Source organism: Haemaphysalis longicornis, unplaced genomic scaffold (genome assembly GCF_048455015.1).
Source record: "Haemaphysalis longicornis isolate Haplotype H1 unplaced genomic scaffold, Haemaphysalis longicornis Haplotype H1 scaffold_4, whole genome shotgun sequence".
In the NCBI taxonomy this organism is placed as follows: domain Eukaryota; kingdom Metazoa; phylum Arthropoda; class Arachnida; order Ixodida; family Ixodidae; genus Haemaphysalis; species Haemaphysalis longicornis.
In genome coordinates, this window is record NW_027526361.1 from 25,098,989 (window position 1) to 25,109,481 (window position 10,493).

The window sequence follows — 10,493 nt, forward strand, 5'->3', positions numbered from 1 at the left end:
CTTGCAGATGACAACTCAGTCTCCCGCTCCCGTGCAACGCTCAGGGAAGACCGCCCGGCCTCGCTCTCATTTGTGGCCACGCTCACACGGTCTAGGTGAACGCGGTGATCATCTTACACGGACGGTGACTCACGTGGTCAGGCAGCGACCCAGCTGCGGAGAGAGCAAGCGCCAAGCCGGCGGCCAGCGCACGCGGCGGTGGCGAAGCTCGGCGAAGCGAGTCACGTGATGGGTTGCCAAGGATGCGAAGCAGCTGCGGTTAAATGAAGGTCATATTGCTGATGACGGCGAAACTCGACTCGACTAGGTTAGTTTGATTGATTGTAGGGTTTAACGCGCCGACGCAATGCAGGCTATGAGGCGCGCCGTAGTGGAGGGCTCCGGATTAATTTCGACCGCCTGGGGATCTTTAACGTCACCGAAATCTCGTACACACAGGCGTTTTTGCTTTTCGCCTCCATCAGAAAATCGGCCGCCGCGGCCGGGAATCGAACCCGCGACCTCGTGCTCAGCAGTCGACTAGGTTAGTAACGTTTCACTTTAAAATCCCACTATGTTAATAGATCCAATCTGTGTCCTAGTACTTTCCGTGGTTGCCCCCGCCTGACAGCAAGCTCTATGCCAGAAAACACGTTGCATGAATTCCCACATGCTCACAGAAACGCGGCTTCCAATTTCCCATTGGTAGCCGATCGAATTTCCATTGGCTAAAAAGGAACTCTGCGTGCAAGTGGACGCTCAGCGCCGACCTGGGGTTGCATCTAACATTACGTTTGGAGGCACAACTTCGTCAACCAATACCCGCAGCTCGGCGTACGCTTAGGGTAGTGTTGCATGGCACGTCGTTAGGTTGCTGCGGCGCGAATGGTGGGGCGGCATACGACGACCTAACGTAGCGCTGTGGGGGCCGACGTCGTCAACAGGCACCCGCAGCCGGACGTGTAAAGTGTTCACGACGTTGCTTGAAATGACGTTAGGCTGAGGGTTAATCTTCAAGGGGTCCTGAAATACCTTCCGCCGATGCATGGATGTACATGTAACCAAATAAAGCAATGTATTAGCAATCTCCTACATAAAGAATTTTGTTAAAGCGATGAGTATTAGCTAAGAAATCGTAAATAAAAAACCGCTCATTATCGTCGCGCCGCGTTTCCTCCTCCTTTAATTATTCTTCGCTGTTGACGGCGCGCGAGCCTTCCCTCCCATGATGCTGCGCTCCTCAGCGGTGAGGTACTTCCGTTATTGCGCTCCTTAGACTGCCGTCTGCTACGGATAAGCTTTGTTGACACCATGAGTCCCGCACTCCGCTCAAGCCTGGAAAAGCGAACGAAAAATCTGGCCGCATGTGTGCGGTGGCCTGGCCTTGCCCTTTCGCGGTGTACGTTGCTGCAGTTGCTATCGGCAGCAGGTGACTTTTTATCGGCGGCGAACTCGCAGCCGCACGGGGAGGATCATGCGCTCGGTCCCTTTGATGCACCGCGCACTGTTTATCCAAAAAGCGCCGTATCAGATGTGGCCCCGCTGGTGCCGGGTCTTATTTTGCGGCGGTGGTAATTCCTGCCGACGGCATGTGAAAAAGACATTTTAAACCGATACAGAACCCGCGCACAAGACGCTTCAATCATGTGACCAGTTCAGCATGGGGCGACGTGTGGTGGAGAGCGGCAACGTTGGCAAAACCTGCTCCGCCGCGGCTCCGAGCTTTCTAGCGCTGGAGCGAGCGCCATTTCTTTGACAATCTCAAACATCGGTTGCCTTGGCAACAAGGCACAAACCGCTCTAGAAGTCAGTTACGGTTGTGTGATCCCGGTTCAGCTCGGGGCCCCACCTCGCGACATGTGGGCACTGCAGTCGTACCACTCACTCCCATTGGGAAGTGCGAGGTGCGTTTGGCATTACAGGAGGCAATGGTGTGTGTGTGTTGCGGACGCATTTGTTTCGCGATGAAATGCGACGTTGTGCTTCGGCGGGTGGATAGTGCTTACCATGGTCTGGATTATCTTTCCCGAGCCACGTACGGCTCAACCTCGCATGGGGTATGTGGAGTGTGCGTGGCTAAAAGCCATCTCGGCTTCTGCGCCAGAGTTAAGTGACTTGCTGTTCGTCCCCGCAAACCGCGCGCGAGGATAGGGCCGAATTTATGACGGGCAGGGGGAGGCAACCCATCGTCTGTCAATCGCGGTTCAGACTTGCAACGCATGTTGTGACGTTGTGCTCGTTCTAAACGCATCTCTGGATTGTTTTGAAGTTGAATAAAATGTATGCGTCAAACCCGGGCATTCGGCTCAGGGCGTTCTCTGCGATTGCACGAAAGAAGTTCCACGGGGCTTCAACGCTTTCTTTATGGAACGTACTCAGGTAAGAGAATATCTATGTCGTGTTATGGCCGTGTTGCATTCCATACAAACAGTTAAGCGTTTGTTAACACTTGTTTCGTTTGTTGTAAAATGTCCAAGCACTCCGGCACTCCGCTGGGCAGACCAGCCGGCGAGCCGACGCTGAGCAGTCAATTCATCTCTATGCCGGAAGTGCGTGAAAAAGCCGCCCAATAGCAGGATTTCTAGCTCATGACGAACATCTGGGAATCGATGACGTAGATATGTGAAGATGGCGGTGTCCAAAAACACGAAGGGAAGGGTGAGGAAAAAGCGACAAACTTTGCAACAAAAGTGTGAGCTTTCCGCTGCGCGTAAAAGAGTAATACTTGGCACAGATGACGTTGACGACCCAATCGAACGATTGCGCTAGTTCATTTAGTGTGCTCAAAACGCCTTTCAGGGCCCCTTTAAGGCTGAAACATTGTACCTTAGGCTTAACGGCGCGATTTGACCAGGACCCATTGGAAAAAAGTACTGGGTGTACTTGAAGACCATCTGGTGTCGCATTCCGCTGTTACCTCCCCTGCCACATCTGGAGGGGCTTTCGCCTTGCAGTGGACATCAGTGGCCGATGAATGAATGAATGAATGAATGAATGAATGAATGTAATCACTGGATGGTATTTCCTAGAGGCACTAAATAATCTAGCGGCATAGTATTTCCGAATGGAGCCACGATTCAGTGTGTGTGTTTGTGTGCGTGCGTGCCTATGTGTGTGTGTGATAGAGAGAGAGAGAGAGAGAGAGAGAGAGAGAGAGAGAGAGAGAGAGAGAGAGAGAGAGAGAGAGAGAGAGAGAGAGAGAGAGAGAGAGAGAGAGAGAGAGAGAGAGAGAGAGAGAGAGAGAGAGAGAGAGAGAGAGAGAGAGACTACATCGGAAGGACTTCACATCAATCGGGGAATGGGGATTAGGAGGGAGGGGCGTTTCCGACCTGAAGGTCTATTGATATCCAGCAGTGAGACTTGTAAGCCCCTTCAGAAGGCAGGATGTTTCATGTGGGGTGAAGGGAGCACACTCACGTATCTGAAGTGCTCGCGTTAGACCACTTTCTATCAAGTAGTGTGCAATAAGAGCTGGTAGGAAGTGGTTCAATGTATGGGAAGGGGGCATTCGGCGGAGGGAGGAAGGTTCTGCAGCGGGTGAATTTCGGAAAGCACCGGATAGGTACTGAAGATATGCGGGTGTAAGGGATGCGCAGTAGAAACATCGAGGTGGCAGGAATGGGGTGTACCAGTTTTGGGGGCCGCTGGGGGCTACGATTCGCGGTAGCAAAATATTTGTTTAGGGAAATTCTATCTGAAATTGGAAGCACAGGGACGGGTGGATAGAAAGCTGGTTGGAGTGAGGGCCTCGAGGCGTTCTACTTTTTATTAATAATAATTATTAGCCTTATAATAATATTATTAGTAATAACAACAGGCTTTACTATTATTAAGAAAAAGAACCAGAGGGAGAACCATTTTATTGGGAAATTCATAATTCCACTGTATCCGGTATACTTGCTCCGTGAGTTGTGAAACAAGGTCGAGCAGACGTTAAAATATAAACATTCATTGTTTGCTCACTGCAGTCATCAAGCACTTATACTGCTGCTGCTTGGCGGCTCATCAGCAGGAAACAAGGGGAAATCACGCGAGCGCTAAAGCAAACAGCGGCCGCTCATCAAGAAGCGGAAGCTAAATAAAGCGGAAAAATAAACAGCCACTTTCTGCGCTTAAGTGGCCTAGAGCAAACATTCTCAAACTCCTCTGATTTCCCCCGAGAATGGAAAAAAGAAAGGACTAGAAGCACGGCTACATGGTGTCTCACAAGCAGCGTTGTAGGCCAGTCCATATAAAAAGCAAATTACGCTCTTTCTAAGAACATAGGCAACATTGTTTTGTTAGTTTCTTGACGTGGCTTGTATGAGCACCTGTCAGCGTGCTCTAACTACATTGTACTTGGGCAACCCATATGAGAACATTAAGAAGGGGTAACCGCTTGCTATGTTTTTTTTTTTTTTACATATGTAAGCGTTGGAGTCTGTGGCTGCAAAAGTTTAAGCGAAGTGTTGATTGTTCTCTCCTACGGCGAGACTTGGTTTACACAGGTTACGGGTAAGTGCATGGCTTAGCCCGCTGGTTAAATCCGTACCTTAACATTCGATAAAAAAAATGCAAGTAAGCCCACACTAACGCGTAAGAGGTGAAGGTAGCGAAGCAGTACGCAATTTTCACGACCATCACGAAGGTTTAAGTCCACAATTGCAGTCGGTTTGCATCTTCTTCGCTGCCGCAACGACCTTTACCCTACCATTGTTGCTTTATTTGTGAGCTTTTTTCATTTTTTTTTTAAGTGATAATCATTAGACATCCGCTTGGAAGGGCGTACGCTATGGCGTGTCTTCCTCGTTCTAAGCAAGCGTTGCCACGATTACGGCGAACGCTGGAGTATTTTTTTTTTTTTTGCCGATCTTGGCCAATCGCAATAAGTGGGTATTCTTAGCCTGAAAAACGTGAGCATAGGGACGCCGGGTGGTCACTGCAAGGCACACACACACGAAAGCTAGGCATTTTCTTGGTTTTGTTGACTGCTCGGCGGCGGCGGGCGCCGTTAGGCCTATTGCTCACGCGAGCGCGCTCACAAATTTCTTGGTATTTGTAATTGCGGACATGAAAAATTAAGATTTGCTAAACAGCTTCGCTTTTAAAAAGCAGGTAATGAAGTTTTACATCTTAGGCAAATCTCGAATCTTTTTTTCAGAGCGGCAGCATTTAATTACCGCACCGTATTTTTTTGAACGACAAAAAGAAAGCGCTGTTAATTAAACTTCCAACGAAGCGGCCCTGTGGGAATAAACCATATCAAATCCGCCTTCGCTTTTCAGAATCTACCGCATTTGGAAATTTTAATGTTAATTGATTGGTTTTATTATCTGGCAGGGTAGGTCTGCGCTTGTACTGTTCATTAGCTCTTCTAACTACAAAATCGATACCGTTTTCGTAAATCTTTGCTGCTTTAGTCGATGGTACTGAAGCGACAACTCAGAAATAACATTCTGCTGTGAAACATGCCTTAAGAAATTAATCGCTATAATGAATTGCATTTGATGAACTTGTATGAGCTGTTCTAATTATTCTTTTTATTTTTACATTTAATTATGGTATTCGGGAGAGGAATTATTGCAAAAGATTCTAGTGTTGTCACATAGAGGTATCTAACGCCTCATATTTCTCGATGGTTAGTAGGCTCAATCTAGCAGTATTAATATTGTTGCAAAAGGAGCTAGGCGCCCCTCCTAACTGTGAATAGGGCAACAAGATTCACTGCAACCAAACGAGTTTAAATCTCTGTTAAACGCATCTGAACATAGAACCTCCACGAGACTCTGTGTTCAAGAACAGGGGTTTGTAAGGCATACGTACTTCTCATTAGCTTACCACAGGCAGTGCTATTGCCGGCAACAGTAGAGAGAGAGGGAGAGGGTGAGATAGAGAACCTTTAATGAAAGCTGAACAGGTCTAACCCGCTACCGGAAGGGCTTGCTACTCCAGAGTGGAGTGAATACAGTGAGGTGAAAGAGCAATAAAGGGACAGAGTGAGAGGGAAAGGGAGAGATAGCAAAAAGAAATAGAAAAGGAGAGACAAAACTAAAGCATCGCAATATATGTCGGGATACAGATGGTGATATACAGGATGGCACGTCAATTTTAAATATTGCTACAATGGTTAGCGTCAACTATCCAAAAACAACACACCGCTCCCTTACCTGCAACACACAGGTCTAGCCCAGTTGCCGGGAATAACTCACCGTTTCTGTGCGAATCAAGTTCTTGAACATCATCGCCATCATCTTCTGGCGCAGAATTCGGCATTTTAGCCCGGCTAACATCGCCAAACTTCATTCAAGATATCTCTCTCTCTCTCTCTCTCTCTCTCTCTCTCTCTCTCTCTCTCTCTCTCTCTCTCTCTCTCTCTCTCTCTCTACCTACCTACCTACCTCCCTCCCTCCTCCCCGTCTCTTCCTCAATCAATCAATCAATCAATCAATCAATCAATCAATCAATCAATCAATCAATCAATCAATCAATCAATCAATCAATCAATCAATCAATAAAAAAGTGCCGCGCCAGGCAATTTTTGGGGCAGAAAATAAAAGGCGAAGGCGAATTGCAATAGTAAAGCCGAACGGTAATAAAAATGCATGCTGGAGGGTTTCTATCTACATCGATGGGCACAAGAATGGCTGACTTATTGACGGACACGAATGAACAGGACGTACGATGAGAGAACTAAATGGCGTTGCGTAGGCACACCGACGCTGCACGTTTCGTAGCTTTCACCGTGCTGCAATTAACTTGTGAGCTGGAGTATAGCTTCAAGGGCTAGCTCTACAAACTAGCGTTCAATTTCTGCTATTAGTTTTCACGTGGAGTAGAGTCGCTGTAGGGAGGTCGGTGGTTCTTCGTAGCGTGTAAGTAGTTTTCCTATTTGTATTCATCTCCTGTTCGTTGTAACTGAACGTAACCAGCAAGTGCGGTGTATCGATCGTGTGTTCTTCCTAGATCATAAATTTGCAGTGTCACTCCTTTTCGCTTAGCCTGGTTGTTTTGTCTGTCTGACAGGAGGTCGGTGGTTATTCGTAGCCTGTAAGTAGTTTTCCTATTTGTATTCATCTCCTGTTCGTTGTAACTGAACATAACCAGCGAGTGCGGTATATCGATCGTGTGTTCTTCCTCGATCATAAATTTGCAGTGCCACTCCTCTTAGCTTAGCCTTGTTCTTTTCTCTGTCTGACAGTTCTAAACTCCGATTCGCATTATCTTCCCTGCCACAGGTGAAAGCTGGACGTCCAAGGCCCACGCTCTCTGTCAGAAGTAACGGCTGGAGGATTCACACTTCCCATGAATACTCCACAAATTTCTACAATTTTTGCTGTTGGCCGATTTCTATTATTTGTAATCTGGCGAGTTATGTTTGTTTTACATTGTCCTCTAATTTAGAATGTACACTACCCTTTACTGTGCCGATTTTGTTGCGTACGAGATATTGTTAGGCGAACATTAGGTGCCATATATATTCGCCGATGCGTCCGTGACATCTCAACGGCAGAAGTAACCGCTGGGGGATTCGCTCTTCCCATAAATTCTCCCCATTTTTTTTTTTTGCTTTTCTGCTATTGGTCAATTTCCATTATTTGTAATTTCGTGATACATGCGTGTTTTACGTTGTCCTGTAGTTTAGAATGTACACTACCTTTTACCGTGCCGGTTTTGCTGTGTACAGGATATTGTTACGCGAACATTAAGCGCCATATATTCGCCGTTGAGTCCGTTCACATCTCAACCGGCAGTCACCTGAACAGGCTGAACGGAAGAGGAAGAGAACGAGATTGCTCTACGGCTTGGCACCATCATCCATGGACCAGGTCGGCGATCGCAAGCTTCGCCAGGAATGCAGTGTGCAGGACCACGGCACGCATCCTCTCGAACGCCGAAGGGAAGGGTCGAACAAGGACTACAAGAATCCGATGGTTCCCCGCACACGCGGGAGTGGACCTACCGGACGGACACAGCAACCGCAACGAAGAGGCGGACGCCGCAGCGCGAGAACTATCAACGTGCCGCACTGCGCCACCCCGCCCGCCGTCCCCCGCACCAGCGGACCGGCAACAGCAGCACAACGCAGACGCAGAGATGGAGCCCTTGACCGTCTACGGTGAAGTGCTCCAATGGTACAGAGACGGGAGACGCGCCTTCCCGCCACCCCACCCGGGACTGACGAGAAGAGAAGCGGTGCTCCTACGGCAGATGCAGACTAAGACTGTGCTCACGCCAGCGCTTGCGCGACACGTGTGCCCGGACGTTTACGAAGACAGTGTGTGCAGTGTGTGCGCGCTTACAACCGCGGACCTCGCCCACCTGCTGTGGGGTTGTGGTGGACACGTAGCAAGCGGGGGCTGCAAGGACCTCCCCCCGGACATTTACGGACTCATGAGCTCGCCAGAATGCGAGCGGCAACTGCAGGCAGTCCAGCGGCTCGAGGCTGCTCTGGCGCAGCAGAGGCGAAAGGGGGACCCGCACCTTCTTCTTTCTGCCGCCCCTCGGGGTGGCGGAGGGAAGAGAGACGGGGACCCTTCTAGTAGCCCAGGCTGTGGTCCAGGCCCCAGTGCTTCGAGGTCTGCCTAACCATATAGACAGGGGGGACGGCGAAGCCCTGCGTGGCCTGACCCGTCTCCTCCCGCCGGACAAATGTTCAATAAAGTCATTTCTCTCTCTCTCTGGACCGCTCTGTCATCTACGGTAGTTATAGACCTTCCAACCTCACTGTAAATTCATCTCGTAACAATATGTTTGGTTAAGCTGCTGTTTTGAGGGCCTTTACATTTTTTCCGTCATTTTTATCTTGTAGGAATAATGCGTATTTTGTGGAATCAGATAAATAAAAATTCAACCTCAAATTTACGGTGAGGATGAAGCTTCTCACCGTGACGGCGCATGCGCAGTACATTATCTGCGTCAGACGAGCGTGCTTCAGTGCTCCACGTTATCGAGCCTTTGCCAGTGAGGCAGAGAGGAAATGGTTTCTTGTTGCCCTTTTGCTTTTCGGGAAATAAATTCTCTTTTATATTTTTAACGCCTCCTCCCGTGCTCCCTAGCCTCGCAGTAACGCGTCGCACCGCTGCGTGTCCAAGCTGTAATTCCAGGAGCACCCTTCACTAAAACTAATTTCACGTTACAAAGGACGAGAACTTTGTGAAAGGGCATTTTCCGGTAGCGGTGAAAAGCCGGCTTAAAATCGTTCGTTCATTTTTCTATCTAGCTCTCGCGCGGAGGCAGAGAGGATTACTGGATTCGACTACAGTACACAGCGTTGCTGGCGCTGCTCGGAAGGGGCTGGGTATCGTACCACTACGGGGACAAAATAGAAATTTACGTTTCGCAGCGATTCTCTCTAGAAAACGTAGTTTAAATGAATCCGTACGCTTCCACGGAGCAATCTTAAAGGCTGGAAGATTCTTCCGCATTTAATACTTTAAACTACAATCATAAAACATTTCTTTTCATTTTCCTTTTTTGTTAGAGCTACACTATTGTTTATTAGTAACACTGATTATTGGAGGCAGTTTGAACGGAATACAGTTTTTAAAATTAATAGATTTATGTATTTTAGCGGCATCAGGTGACCTCTTCATGCTCGGTAAGCTGATTTAAATTTTTATTGTACTTATGGGCGGTATATCTATTCAGGCGCTGGATGTCAATCGGCGTGCCTTAATGAGCAGCACCTACCACAAAACGTACTACACCGGGGTTTCATGATTTGGACGTGGCCCTCTTTAAAAATTCAAGGATGGCAGCGGGTCTTCAGTAAAAAGCGGAACGAGCTCATGTTCGTCACGCGCGCTACTCCCAAACTCTCGGCTGGACGCCGCTGCTCGGAGTCCATTTTATCAACCCGCAGGACCGCTGCGCCTATCGCCGCGGGCGAATACTCTCGGACCACCTTTGAATCTGTGAGCCAGAGTAGAATTTCTATGAGGAAAGTCCTGTTTCGATTACGCGCCCATTAAAGCTTTAATCGGAGGTCCGCAGGCACCAGGCCGAGATTGCCGGCAGAATGCCCCAACGCGCTCCCTTGGAACCCTCTCGCGTGCAGCGCGCCTTTCAAGCGCCGCGGCCGAGATTTTAGGCACCGGCAGAGAAGGCGGCTCGAGGGCTTAAGGGGTTTTGGCAGCACGCGCACGATTGCCGGGCCCCGTTGACTCCCGCGCGGAGCGGGGAATGGAAAACACGCCGGGGAAAATTTATAACTCCACCCCGGCAGTGGGCAAGCCAGCGCGAGCGAGACCAGCGCGTCGTCGACTGCTCCGCTCGATCGCCGGACCGTTCGTTGGCAGCGTACGTGACGGCACGTTCCTGCCCGGCTGCCGCTCTTGACGACGGCCTGCCCTTGTCCACACGCCCATGAGAAGGCTGGGGCGGACCGGGAATTGTGGGGATAGGCGAAGCGTTTTGTTTGCTTTCGAACACGTTCGCTGATCTGATAACGCCCCTCCGGAGGTCCGAAGCGCCCACTACGCGCGCCAGGGAAGGGCGGGTTCTTGTTCGCGGTGCATGTGTCGCTGCCGTTGCGT

At 49.4% G+C, this 10,493-nt stretch overlaps 1 long non-coding RNA gene across 1 annotated transcript in view; it reads left to right on the forward strand.

Annotated features, from left to right (window-relative positions):
* The window catches only part of LOC144180286 (uncharacterized), a 629,875-nt gene extending 622,099 nt beyond the window's left edge, over positions 1-7,776 (forward strand). Inside the window, exon 3 of the long non-coding RNA XR_013324365.1 lies at positions 7,194-7,776. This is a non-coding gene — a long non-coding RNA (uncharacterized LOC144180286). The remainder of the gene's footprint in view (positions 1-7,193) is intronic.
* Positions 7,777-10,493: the final 2,717 nt, after the last annotated feature.